This window comes from Pseudophryne corroboree, unplaced genomic scaffold, assembly GCF_028390025.1.
Source record: "Pseudophryne corroboree isolate aPseCor3 unplaced genomic scaffold, aPseCor3.hap2 scaffold_223, whole genome shotgun sequence".
NCBI classification, from domain to species: Eukaryota; Metazoa; Chordata; class Amphibia; order Anura; family Myobatrachidae; genus Pseudophryne; species Pseudophryne corroboree.
This window is the reverse complement of record NW_026968879.1, coordinates 263,566-277,087: the sequence shown is the minus strand read 5'-3', so window position 1 is coordinate 277,087 and position 13,522 is coordinate 263,566. Positions and strand designations below refer to the sequence as shown.

General features: G+C 45.3%; 6 non-coding genes and 1 pseudogene across 6 annotated transcripts; 1 reads left to right on the top strand and 6 right to left on the bottom strand.

Annotated features, from left to right (window-relative positions):
- Positions 1–2,588: 2,588 nt before the first annotated feature.
- On the bottom strand, positions 2,589–2,752 carry LOC135008871 (U1 spliceosomal RNA). Its single transcript, XR_010208485.1, has one exon. It is a non-coding gene; the product is annotated as a U1 spliceosomal RNA (small nuclear RNA).
- A 151-nt stretch (positions 2,753–2,903) lies between these two features.
- On the bottom strand, positions 2,904–3,067 carry LOC135008706 (U1 spliceosomal RNA). The gene has a single exon (XR_010208357.1). It is a non-coding gene; the product is annotated as a U1 spliceosomal RNA (small nuclear RNA).
- A 664-nt stretch (positions 3,068–3,731) lies between these two features.
- Positions 3,732–3,895, bottom strand: LOC135008795 (U1 spliceosomal RNA). Its single transcript, XR_010208441.1, has one exon. It is a non-coding gene; the product is annotated as a U1 spliceosomal RNA (small nuclear RNA).
- A 152-nt stretch (positions 3,896–4,047) lies between these two features.
- Positions 4,048–4,211, bottom strand: LOC135008615 (U1 spliceosomal RNA). The gene has a single exon (XR_010208268.1). It is a non-coding gene; the product is annotated as a U1 spliceosomal RNA (small nuclear RNA).
- A 671-nt stretch (positions 4,212–4,882) lies between these two features.
- Positions 4,883–5,045, bottom strand: LOC135008785 (U1 spliceosomal RNA). The gene has a single exon (XR_010208432.1). It is a non-coding gene; the product is annotated as a U1 spliceosomal RNA (small nuclear RNA).
- Positions 5,046–5,197: 152 nt separating this feature from the next.
- On the bottom strand, positions 5,198–5,361 carry LOC135008602 (U1 spliceosomal RNA). The gene has a single exon (XR_010208256.1). It is a non-coding gene; the product is annotated as a U1 spliceosomal RNA (small nuclear RNA).
- Positions 5,362–9,122: 3,761 nt separating this feature from the next.
- Positions 9,123–9,301, top strand: LOC135008895 (U1 spliceosomal RNA; annotated as a pseudogene).
- Positions 9,302–13,522: the final 4,221 nt, after the last annotated feature.

Here is a 13,522-nt window from a genome sequence, read left to right as displayed (position 1 = left end):
GCATCTGCGATCAGTTCAGTGCTTGTCGTTCCTGGTTTGACGTCACAAACACTCCCAGAGTTCGCCCAGACACTCCCCCGTTTCTCCGGCCACTCCTGCGTTTTTTCCGGAAACTGTAGCGTTTTTTCCCACACGCCCATAAAACGGCCTGTTTCCGCCCAGTAACACCCATTTCCTGTCAATCACATTACGATCGCCGGAGCGAAGAAAAAGCCGTGAGTAAAAATACTTTCTTCATTGTAAAATTACTTGGCGCAGTCGCAGTGCGAATATTGCGCATGCGTACTAAGCAGAATTTCACTGCGATGCGATGAAATTTACAGAGCGAACGACTCGGAATGAGGGCCCATATGCAACAACTAGTACAAGCACTCCTGGGGGAAGGTCTGCAGCAGACGGATTTGCATACGGTGATGTAAATCCAAGCAGTGGGCCAAAGTTGACTGGAACCCTCATCTGCATATGAAAAGAGAAAAGGGGCATGCAGGGCATGGCGGCCTTTTGCAGTGCTTGGATGACCCCTAGTTCGCATTAAACACCTCCACCCTCCTTTGGTGTGGGGCTCATGTTGGCCATGCCCCATCCCCTGATGCATTCAAGCTGATTTCTTGCAGCAGCTGGGCACTGTAACAGCTCCAGAGCTGTTCTGTAAGGCAAGTAAAAGGGTGTGGGCCCTGCAGCACCACCTCTTGTTCGCATTGTGCGTTGGAAGGCACAAATTAAGCAGACGGGAGGAGAAGTCAGGATAGTGCGCAAGGGCATTCTTTTCTCTTAGTCCGGGGGCAAGGCTTCAAAATGGGGTCTGCAACGGAGGAGACACAGGGGGCGTGGTCACAGCAGCTTTTCTCTACAGTCTGCACCAGCAGGAGCCTACACCATTTTTTATGATCACGCTGAACTGCAGTGCGACTGCAATTACAGCATGGTCAAGAAGGGAGGCGTCATGCTGGGTGGCCATGCCCTGTCACTGTGCAGGAGCCAGCACCGCTCACACACTAGTCCCCGGGTGCAGCCCCCAACCCCCGGGACACCCGGAGCAACAAAATGTAGATTCAGGCCACCAGGCCACGCCCCTACCTATGAAACCATGCCTCCTTTTTACCATTGCGCTGTTTATCTGCGCGCACTGCATTACAATCTCCCTCGCCACCTCTCTGGGTGTCACCAGTGATAGTGACACCTCTGCCATGCTTGTAGCAGCTGGTCCTAAGATCTACGCCTCAAGCCCTGAGTGTTTGCCCTTGTGACTTGTTGATCATCATAGCGAAGCAGATGCTTACAGAAAACTGCAGGGGCTTAGATTGAAAATAAAAACAATTGATGGGTATAAGGTAGAGAGGAGCGGGTTCGGTTCTCCGAGAACCGAATTCCCCACGAACTCCACGTGGTTTACATTGGTCCGAGGCAGGCTCGGTTGTTCCTGCCTGACTCGGAAAACCTGAACAAGGGAAAATGTCATCATCCCGCTGTCAGATTCTCGTGAGATTCGGATTCCATATAAAGAGCTGCGCGTTGCTGCCATTTTTACTCGTGCATTGAAGAGAGAGCGGAGAGGACGTGGCTATGTTCTCTCAGTGGAAATCTCAATATCAGTGCTCAGTATCAGTGGTTACTTATTGCTGCTCAGTAATACTAGTAGTGTGTCTCTCCTGCTCAGTGTCAGTTCTCAGTAGTATCCTCATCAGTGCTCAGTATCACTGCTCATTGTCTTGTGCTGCATTGTGGTGCTCAGCATACTACAGTACATTACTAATAGTCCAGTGCTGCATCTTGCTGCTCAGTGTCAGTTCTAGTATCCTCATCAGTGCTCACTATCACTGCTCATTGCATTGTGGTGTTCTGTATACTACAGTAACATAGTAATATAGTATATATAGAGGAGCGGGTTCGGTTCTCCGAGAACCGAATTCCCGACGAACTCCACGTGGTTTACACTGGTCCGAGGCAGGCTCGGTTGTTCCCGCCTGACTCGGAAAACCTGAACAAGGGAAAATGTCATCATCCCGCTGTCGGATTCTCGCGAGATTCGGATTCCATATAAAGAGCTGCGCGTTGCCGCCATTTTTACTCGTGCATTGAAGAGAGAGCGGAGAGGACGTGGCTATGTTCTCTCAGTGGAAATCTCAATATCAGTGCCCAGTATCAGTGGTTACTTATTGCTGCTCAGTAATACTAGTAGTGTGTCTCTCCTGCTCAGTGTCAGTTCTCTGTAGTATCCTCATCAGTGCTCAGTATCACTGCTCATTGTCTTGTGCTGCATTGTGGTGCTCAGCATACAACAGTACATTACTAATAGTCCAGTGCTGCATCTTGCTGCTCATGTTGGCTATGCCCCAGCCCCTGAAGCATTCAAGCTGATTTCTTGCAGCAGCTGGGCACTGTAACAGCTCCAGAGCTGCTCTGTAAGGCAAGTAAAAGGGTGTTGGCCCTGCAGCACTACCTGTAGTTTGCATTGTGCGTTGGAAGGCACAAAGTAAGCAGACAGGAGAAGTCAGGAGAGTGCACAAGGGCATAGAAGGCAGGGGCTCAAGAAAAGAGAAGTGGAAACAGACAGCAAACTAGGCTGGAGAGAGACCTGAGACAAAGAGATCTGAATTATACGAGTAGCCGACCAGAGGAAACACAAATTATGCAGTCAAGTGTCCCACATTTGGGGAAATCGTAGGAGCAGCACACCCAGAGTGCAATGGGTGAGCCTTGCCCTGGTAGAAGCACCTTCCTGATCATAGTATCTCACTTGGCAGGTAAGTAGGAGTTGGGCTTGAGCTGGGGAGGGTCGCTGCTCGGATACCCCCCTGTCAAGTGAAGGAGATCCAACTGAGGCAGCACAAGGAAACTCTCGAAAAAAAACAAGGCTAGAGGAAGATCTGAGACAAAGAAATCTGACTTTTACCAGAGCTGACCAGAGGAAAGCACAAACACAGTCCCCCACTACCACAAATAATGCAGTCGAGTTTCCCACATTTGGGGAAATCACAGGGGTCAGCATACCCAGAATGCAATGAATGAACCTCACCCTGGGAGAACAATCTTCATGACCATGGTATCTCCTATGCAAAATAAGTATGATTTGGGATAGGGCTGGGGAGGGCCGCTGCTCAGGCACATCTCTGTCAAGTAAAGGAGATTCAACTGAGGCAGCACAAGGGAACTCTCATCTGGGGACAACAACTGCAGGGAGAACACATATTTTCAGATGAACATGGGAGAGCAGAAGGCTGCCTAATGCACCCCAAACAACAAACCAAATGCAACAACTAGTACAAGCATTCCTGGGGGAAGGTCTGCAGAAGACGGATTTGCATACGGTGATGTCATCCAAGCAGTGGGCCAAAGTTGGCTGGAACCCTCATCTGCATATGAAAAGAGAAAAGGGGTATGCAGGGCATGGCGGCCTTTTGCGGCGCTTGGATGACCCTTAGTTCGCATTAAACATCTTCCCCCCCTGTCGGTGTGGGGCTCATGTTGGCTATGCCCCAGCCCCTGAAGCATTCAAGCTGATTTCTTGCAGCAGCTGGGCACTGTAACAGCTCCAGAGCTGCTCTGAAAGGCAAGTAAAAGGGTGTGGGCCCTGCAGCACTACCTGTAGTTTGCATTGTGCGTTGGAAGGCACAAAGTAAGCAGACAGGAGAAGTCAGGAGAGTGCACAAGGGCATAGAAGGCAGCGGCTCAAGAAAAGAGAAGTGGAAACAGACAGCAAACTAGGCTGGAGAGAGACCTGAGACAAAGAGATCTGAATTATACGAGTAGCCGACTAGAGGAAACACAAATTATGCAGTCAAGTGTCCCACATTTGGGGAAATCGTAGGAGCAGCACACCCAGAGTGCAATGGGTGAGCCTTGCCCTGGGAGAAGCACCTTCATGATCATAGTATCTCACCTGGCAGGTAAGTAGGAGTTGGGCTAGAGATGGGGAGGGTCGCTGCTCGGGCACCCCCCTGTCAAGTGAAGGAGATCCAACTGAGGCAGCACAAGGAAACTCTCGAAAAAAGAACAAGGCTAGAGGAAGATCTGAGACAAAGAAATCTGTCTTTTACCAGAGCTGACCAGAGGAAAGCACAAACACAGTCCCCCACTACCACAATTAATGCAGTCGAGTTTCCCACATTTGGGGAAATCACAGGGGTCAGCATACCCAGAATGCAATGAATGAACCTCACCCTGGGAGAACAATCTTCATGACCATGGAAACTCCTATGCAAAATAAGTATGATTTGGGATAGGGCTGGGGAGGGCCGCTGCTCAGGCACATCTCTGTCAAGTAAAGGAGATTCAACTGAGGCAGCACAAGGGAACTCTCATCTGGGGACAACAACTGCAGGGAGAACACATATTTTCAGATGAACATGGGAGGGCAGAAGGCTGCCTAATACTGAAGCACCCCCAAACAACAAACCAAATGTAACAACTAGTAAAAGCATTCCTGGGAGAAGGTCTGCAGAAGACGGATTTGCATATGGTGATGTCATCCAAGCAGTGGGCCAAAGTTGGCTGGAACCCTCATCTGCATATGAAAAGAGAAAAGGGTTATGCAGGGCATGGCGGCCTTTTGCGGTGCTTGGATGACCCCTAGTTCGCATTAAATACCTCCACCCTCCTTCGGTGTGGGGCTCATGTTGGCTATGCCCCAGCCCCTGAAGCATTCAAGCTGATTTCTTGCAGCAGCTGGGCACTGTAACAGCTCCAGAGCTGCTCTGTACGGCAAGTAAAAGGGTGTGGGCCCTGCAGCACTACCTGTAGTTCGCATTGTGCGTTGGAAGGCACAAAGTAAGCAGACGGGAGAAGTCAGGATAGTGCGCAAGGGCATAGAAGGGAGCGGCTCAAGAAAACAGAAGTGGAAACAGACAGCAAACTAGGCTGGAGAGAGACCTGAGACAAAGAGATCTGAATTATACGAGAGCCGACCAGGGGAAACACAAATTATGCAGTCAAGTTTCCCACATTTGGGGAAATCGCAGGAGCAGCACACCCAGAGTGCAATGGGTGAGCCTTGCCCTGGGAGAAGCACCTTCATGATCATAGTATCTCACCTGGCAGGTATGTAGGAGTTGGGCTAGAGCTGGGGAGGGTCGCTGCTCGGGTACCCCCCTGTCAAGTGAAGGAGATCAAACTGAGGCAGCACAATGGAACTCTCGAAAGAAGAACAAGGCTAGAGGAAGATCTGAGACAAAGAAATCTGACTTTTACCAGAGCTGACAAGAGGAAAACACAAACACAGTGCCCCACTACCACAAATAATGCAGTTGAGTTTCCCACATTTGGGGAAATCACAGGGGTCAGCATACCCAGAATGCAATGAATGAACCTCACCCTGGGAGAACAATCTTTATGACCATGGTATCTCCTATGCAAAATAAGTATGATTTGAGATAGGGCTGGGGAGGGCCGCTGCTCAGGCACATCTCTGTCAAGTAAAGGAGATTCAACTGAGGCAGCACAAGGGAACTCTCATCTGGGGACAACAACTGCCGGGAGAACACATATTTTCAGATGAACATGGGAGGGCAGAAGGCTGCCTAATACTGAAGCACGCCCAAACAACAAACCAAATGCAACAACTAGTACAAGCATTCCTGGGAGAAGGTCTGCAGAAGACGAATTTACATACGGTGATGTCATCCAAGCAGTGGGCCAAAGTTGGCTGGAACCCTCATCTGCATATGTTGAAGATACAATTTGTGAATTGCATTTAACACTATCTCCCTTTCCTGGGGAGAAGATGGTAGGGCCGATTTGAAAAACCGGCGAGGAGGCACCTCTTCGAATTTCAGCTTGTAACCCTGAGAAACAATTTCTATTGCCTAGGGATCCACCTGCGAATGAACCCAGATGTGGCTGAAAACTCGAAGACGTGCCCTCAACTGGGCGGACTCCTTTAGCGGAGCCCCAGCGTCATGCGGTGGATTTTGTAGAGGCCGGGGAGGACTTCTGTTCCTGGGAACTAGCTGTGTTGTGCAGCTTCTTCCCTCTGCCCTTACCTCTGGCAAGAAAGGACGCACCTCGTACTTTCTTGTTTCTCTGTGATCGAAAGGACTGCATTTGATAATGTGGTGCTTTCTTAGGCTGTGAGGGAATATAAGGCAAAAAATTTGATTTACCAGCTGTAGCTGTGGAGACTAGGTCCGAGAGACCTTTCCCAAACAATTCCTCACCCCTGTAAGGTAAAACCTCCATATGCCTTTTTGAGTCGGCATCACCTGTCCATTGCCGGGTCCATAGGACTCGTCTAGCAGAAATCGACATAGCGTTTATTCTAGAACCCAGTAGACTAATGTCACTTTGAGCATCTCTCATATATAGGACAGCATCTTTTATATGCCCTATGGTCAATAACATAGCATCCTTATCTAGGGTCTCAATCTCTGCTGATAAGGTATCTGTCCATGCTGCCACCGCGCTACAACCCCGGCCGACGCAATTGCCGGTCTGAGTAAGGTACCAGAATGTGTGTAAATGGACTTTAGGGTAACCTCCTGCTTGCGGTCAGCAGGGTCCCTGATGGTAGCCGTATCCTGGGATGGCAGCGCTACCTTTTTGGATAAGCGTGTCAATGCTTTATCCACCCTAGGGGAGGATTCCCACCGTATCCTGTCCATTGGCGGGAAAGGATACGCCATAAGAATCCTTTTGGGAATCTGCAGCTTTTTGTCTGGAGATTCCCAAGCTTTTTCACATAATTCGTTCAACTCATGTGAGGGGGGAAAGGTTATCTCAGGTTTCTTTCCCTTATACATGTGTACCCTCGTGTCAGGGACAGGGGACTCTGTGATGTGCAAAACATCTTTTATTGCAATAATCATATATCGAATACATTTAGCCAATTTTGGCTGTAACTTTGCATCATCGTAGTCGACACTGGAGTCAGAATCTGTGTCGGTATCTGTGTCAACTATTTGGGATAGTGGGCGCTTTTGAGACCCCGAAGGTCCCTGCGACATAGGGACAGGCATGGGTTGACTCCCTGACTGTTCCCTAGCTTCAGCTTTGTCTAATCTCTTGTGTAATAAGTTTACATTAGCACTTAAAACATTCCACATAGCCATCCAGTCAGGTGTCGGCGTTGTCGATGGAGACACCACATTAATTTGCTCCTGCTCCTCTCTAGGAGAGCCTTCTACCTCAGACATGTCGACACACGTGTACCGACACACCATACACTCAGGGAATCCTCTTATCTGAGGACAGTTCCCCAACAAGGCCCTTTGGAGAGACAGAGAGAGAGAGTATGCCAGCACACACCCCAGCGCTATATGACCCAGGAAAAAAACACAATAATTTTATGTTTACCCAGTAGCGCTGTATTTCCATATATATATGCGCCTAATTATGTGCCCCCCTCTTCTTTAAGACCCTCTTTCTACCGTGGTATAAGCAGGGGAGAGTCCGTGGAGCTTCCCCTCAGCGGTGCTGTGGAGAAAATGGCGCTGGTGAGTGCTGAGGGAGAAGCCCCACCCCCTCAGCGACGGGCTTCTGTCCCGCTCAAATATAGTAAAAAAATGGCGGGGGCTCTTATATATATATACAGTGCCTAGCTGCATATATATTTATTTTGCCAAAGAGAGGTCTATATTGCTGCCCAGGGCGTCCCCCCTGCGCCCTTCACCCTTACACTGACTGCCGTGTGTGAGGTGTATTGGAGCAATGGAGCACAGCTTTACTGCTGTGCGTTACCTCAGTGAAGATCATGAAGTCTTCCGCCGCCTCTGAAGTCTTCTTTTCTTCTCATACTCACCCGGCTTCTATCTTCCGGCTCTGCGAGGGGGACGGCGGCGCGGCTCTGGGACGGACGGCGAGGGTGAGACCTGCGTACCGATCCCTCTGGAGCTAATGCTGTACAGTAGCCTAAGAAGCAGAGCCTATCAACTCACAGAAGTAGGTGTGCATCTCTCCCCTCCGCCCCTCGATGCAGGGAGTCTGTTGCCAGCAGGCTCCCTGAAAATAAAAAAATCTAACAAATATACTTTCTGTCAGGAAACTCAGGAGAGCTCCCTGAAAAGCACCCAGTCTCCTCTGGGCACAGTAGTAAACTGAGGTCTGGAGGAGGGGCATAGAGGGAGGAGCCAGTGCACACCCAGATCTAAAGTCTTTCTTAAAGTGCCCATGTCTCCTGCGGAGCCCGTCTATCCTTACGGAGTCCCCAGCATCCTCTAGGACGTAAGAGAAAAATTATGCTGGCAGAAAAATCCAATTGAGTGATTAAACAGCTCCAGAGCTGCTCTGTAAGGCAAGTAAAAGGGTGTGGGCCCTGCAGCACTACCTGTAGTTTGCATTGTGCATTGGAAGCCTAGTTTGCTGTCTGTTTCCACTTCTTTTTTCTTGAGCCCCTCCCGTCTATACCCTTGTGCACTATCCTGACTTCTCCTCCCGTCTGCTTACTTTGTGCCTTCCAATGCACAATGCAAACTACAGGTAGTGCTGCAGGGCCCACACCCTTTTACTTGCCTTATAGAGCAGCTCTTGAGCTGTTACAGTGCCCAGCTGCTGCAAGAAATCAGCGTGAATGCTTCAGGGGCTGGGGCATGGCCAACATGAGCCCCACACCGAAGGAGGGTGGGGGTGTTTAATGCGAACTAGGGGTCTCGCACAATGCGAACTACAGGTAGTGCTGCAGGGCCCACACCCTTTTACTTGCCTTACAGAGCAGCTCTGGAGCTGTTACAGTGCCCAGCTGCTGCAAGAAATCAGCTTGAATCCTTCAGGGGCTGGGGCATAGCCAACATGAGCCCCACACCGACGGAGGGTGGAGGTGTTTAATGCGAACTAGGGGTCATCCAAGTGCCGCAAAAGGCCGCCATGCCCTGCACGCCCCTTTTCTCTTTTCATATGCAGACGAGGGTTGAAGCCAACTTTGACCCACTGCTTGGATGACATCGCCATATGCAAATCCATCTGCTGCAGGCCTTCCCCCAGGAATGCTTGCACTAGTTGTTGCATTTGGTTTGTTGTTTGGGGGTGCTTCAGTATTAGGCAGCCTTCTGCCCTCCCATGTTCATCTGAAAATATGTGTTCTCCCTGCAGTTGTTGTCCCCAGATGAGAGTTCCCTTGTGCTGCCTCAGTTGAATCTCCTTTACTTGACAGAGATGTGCCTGAGCAGCGGCCCTCCCCAGCCCTATCCCAAATCATACTTATTTTGCATAGGAGATACCATGGTCATGAAGACTGTTCTCCCAGGGTGCGGTTCATTCATTGCATTCTGGGTATGCTCACCCCTGTGATTTCCCCAAATGTGGGAAACTCGACTGCATTATTTAATGCGAACTAGGGGTCATCCAAGCACCGCAAAAGGCCGCCATGCCCTGCATACCCCTTTTCTCTTTTCATAAGCAGACGAGGTTTGAAGCCAACTTTGACCCACTGCTTGGATGACATCACTTGCTGCCTTTCCAATGAAGCAAGTTTAATTTAATAATAGGTGAAAAACCATCCCTACAAAGGTGTTAATCAGATACTTGGCTTTGTGGACACTTTTCAGAGCACAAATTTGTTAGCATAAAAATAAAGCCAGAAAATGAAGAGCTGTTTAATCACTCAATTGGATTTTTCTGCCAGCATATTTCTTTTTCTCTGCAACCCACTGCTAAATTGTGCTTCCTAGCTGTTTTTATAAAATCACTGAATCAAATCTAACTCTGATTACATCAGAGAAGGCCAGGTACCCTACACCATAACAGGGGGTTTGAAATTTTGACTTGTCTACTTAAAGATCACCAAAATCTGATAACAAGGTCAATTAAGTCCCTGGGTGGGATTGAACCACCAACCTTTTGGTTAATAGCCTTACACACTAACTGATTGCGCCACAGCGACACTTTGCAAAAGTACATACTGACAAAGGCTAATAAGCATTCATCTAGAACGATTCCTAGAAACATTTTAAAAAGTCAATAATGTGGAGAGTTTTTGTAAGATGTTTCTTCCATCAACCAATGAAGAAACACATTGGTACTTTCCCATGATGAGTGAGTGCTTCAGGATCTTTTGCACTTACATGTGCAGCAGAGTACTGTAATGGAAGCATGCTGGGTCCATAACCCAGAGGTAGGCAGATTGAAACTATCCTCTGCTATATGCATTTTTTTTTGTTAATTAAAGTAATCCAAAACTGGGATTGATATTTTTGCTCTTTTATTTTTACTTAAAGTACAATAACTTTTACCATTTTAATTTGTTTTAATAGTATATTGACAGTATTGTTTTCTTTCAAAAATCCAATTAATTTTCTTTACCCGATTATTAAAATGGTAATTGACAAAAACAAACTACATTGTCACCAGAAGAGCAATACAAAATGTACAAGTGATATATTAAAATCATCTTTCCAGCTTGAATTTCAATGATGCATTGGGGCAACGATTTTGTGAGAAACATCTTCACCCTTAAATAAAGATTTTCTTAATTCCTTACCTGTGTGCTAATTAGATATCACCTTGTTTTCACATTAAACAGACTTCCACATGAGAAAACAGCAAATATGCAGTGGCGTTAATGTTTCCTGGTGTCAACCTGTATTATTTCCGTAGATATTGAAATGAGGATGCATCTTGCTGCCTTTCCAATGAAACAAGTTTAATTTAGTAATAGGTGAAAAACCATCCCTACAAAGATGTTAATCAGATACTTGGCTTTGTGGACACTTTTCAGAGAACAAATTTGTAATCATAAAAATAAAGCCAGAAAATGAAGAGCTGTTTAATCACTCAATTGGATTTTTCTGCCAGCATTTTTCTTTTTCTCTGCAACCCACTGCTAAATTGTGCTTCCTAGCTGTTTTTTCATAAAATCACTTAATCAAATCTAACTCTGATTACATCAGAGAAGGCCAGGTACCCTATACCATAAGAGGGGGTTTGCAATTTTGACTTGTCTACTTAAATATCACCAAAATCTGATCACAAGGTCAATTACGTCCCTGGGTGGGATTGAACCACCAACCTTTTGATAAATAGCTGAACACACTAACCGATTGCGCCACAGAGACACTTTGCAAAAAGCACATACTGACAAAGACTAATAAGCATTCATCTAGAACGTTTCCTAGAAAAACTTTAAAAAGTCAATAATCTGGAGAGTTTTTGTAAGATGTTTCTTCCAGCAACCAATGAAGAAACACATTGGTACTTTCGCATGATGAGTGAGTGCTTCAGGATCTCTTGCACTTACATGTGCAGCAGAGTACTGCAATGGAAGCATGCTGGGCCCATAACCCAGAGGTAGGCAGATTGAAACTATCCTTTGCTATATGCATTTTTTTTTTGTTCATTAAAGTAATCCAAAACTGGGATTGATATTTTAGCTTTTATTTTTACTTAAAGTACAATAACTTTTACCATTTTAATTTGTTTTAATAGTATATTGACAGTATTGTTTTCTTTCAAAAATCCAATTAATTTTCTTTACCCGATTATTAAAATGGTAATTGACAAAAACAAACTACATTGTCACCAGAAGAGCAATACAAAATGTACAAGGGATATATTAAAATCATCTTTCCAGCTTGAATTTCAATGATGCATTGGGGCAACGATTTTGTGAGAAACATCTTCACCCTTAAATAAAGATTTTCTTAATTCCTTACCTGTGTGCTAATTAGATATCACCTTGTTTTCACATTAAACAGACTTCCACATGAGAAAGCAGCAAGGATGCAGTGGCGTTAATGTTTCCTGGTGTCAACCTGTATTATTTCAGTAGATATTGAAATGAGGATGCATCTTGCTGCCTTTCCAATGAAGCAAGTTTAATTTAGTAATAGGTGAAAAACCATCCCTACAAATATGTTAATCAGATACTTGGCTTTGTGGACACTTTTCAGAGAACAAATTCGTTAGCATAAAAATAAAGCCAGAAAATGAAGAGCTGTTTAATCACTCAATTGGATTTTTCTGCCAGCATATTTCTTTTTCTCTGCAACCCACTGCTAAATTGTGCTTCCTAGCTGTTTTTTTTATAAAATCACTTATTCAAATCTAACTCTGATTACATCAGAGTAGGCCAGGTACCCTACACCATAAGAAGGGGGTTTGAAATTTTGACTTGTCTACTTAAAGATCACCAAAATCTGATAACAAGGTCAATTACATCCCTGTGTGGGATTGAACCACCAACCCTTTGATTAATAACCAAACACACTAACAGATTGCGCCACAGAGACACTTTACAAACGTACATACTGACAAAGGCTAATAAGCATTCATCTAGAACGTTTCCTAGAAAAACTTTAAAAAGTCAATAATCTGGAGAGTTTTTGTAAGATGTTTCTTCCATCAACCAACGAAGAAACACATTGGTACTTTCCCATGATGAGTGAGTGCTTCAGGAGCTCTTGCACTTACATGTGCAGCAGAGTACTGCAATGGAAAAATGCTGGGCCCATAACCCAGAGGTAGGCAGATTGAAACTATCCTCTGCTATATGCATTTTTTTTTGTTAATTAAAGTAATCCAAAACTGGGATTGATATTTTTGCTCTTTTATTTTTACTTAAAGTACAATAACTTTTACCATTTTAATTTGTTTTAATAGTATATTGACAGTATTGTTTTCTTTCAAAAATCCACTTAATTTTCTTTACCCTATTATTAAAATGGTAATTGACAAAAACAAACTACATTGTCACCAGAAGAGCAATACAAAATGTACAAGTGATATATTAAAATCATCTTTCCAGCTTGAATTTCAATGATGCATTGGGGCAACGATTTTGTGAGAAACACCTTCACCCTTAAATAAAGATTTTCTTAATTCCTTACCTGTGTGCTAATTAGATATCACCTTGTTTTCACATTAAACAGACTTTCACATGCGAAAACAGCAAATATGCAGTGGCGTTAATGTTTCCTGGTGTCAACCTGTATTATTTCCGTAGATATTGAAATGAGGATGCATCTTGCTGCCTTTCCAATGAAGCAAGTTTAATTTAGTAATAGGTGAAAAACCATCCCTACAAAGATGTTAATCAGATACTTGGCTTTGTGGACACTTTTCAGAGAACAAATTTGTAATCATAAAAATAAAGCCAGAAAATGAAGAGCTGTTTAATCACTCAATTGGATTTTTCTGCCAGCATTTTTCTTTTTCTCTGCAACCCACTGCTAAATTGTGCTTCCTAGCTGTTTTTTTATAAAATCACTTAATCAAATCTAACTCTGATTACATCAGAGAAGGCCAGGTACCCTATACCATAAGAGGGGGTTTGCAATTTTGACTTGTCTACTTAAATATCACCAAAATCTGATCACAAGGTCAATTACGTCCCTGGGTGGGATTGAACCACCAACCTTTTGATAAATAGCTGAACACACTAACCGATTGCGCCACAGAGACACTTTGCAAAAAGCACATACTGACAAAGACTAATAAGCATTCATCTAGAACGTTTCCTAGAAAAACTTTAAAAAGTCAATAATCTGGAGAGTTTTTGTAAGATGTTTCTTCCAGCAACCAATGAAGAAACACATTGGTACTTTCGCATGATGAGTGAGTGCTTCAGGATCTCTTGCACTTACATGTGCAGCAGAGTACT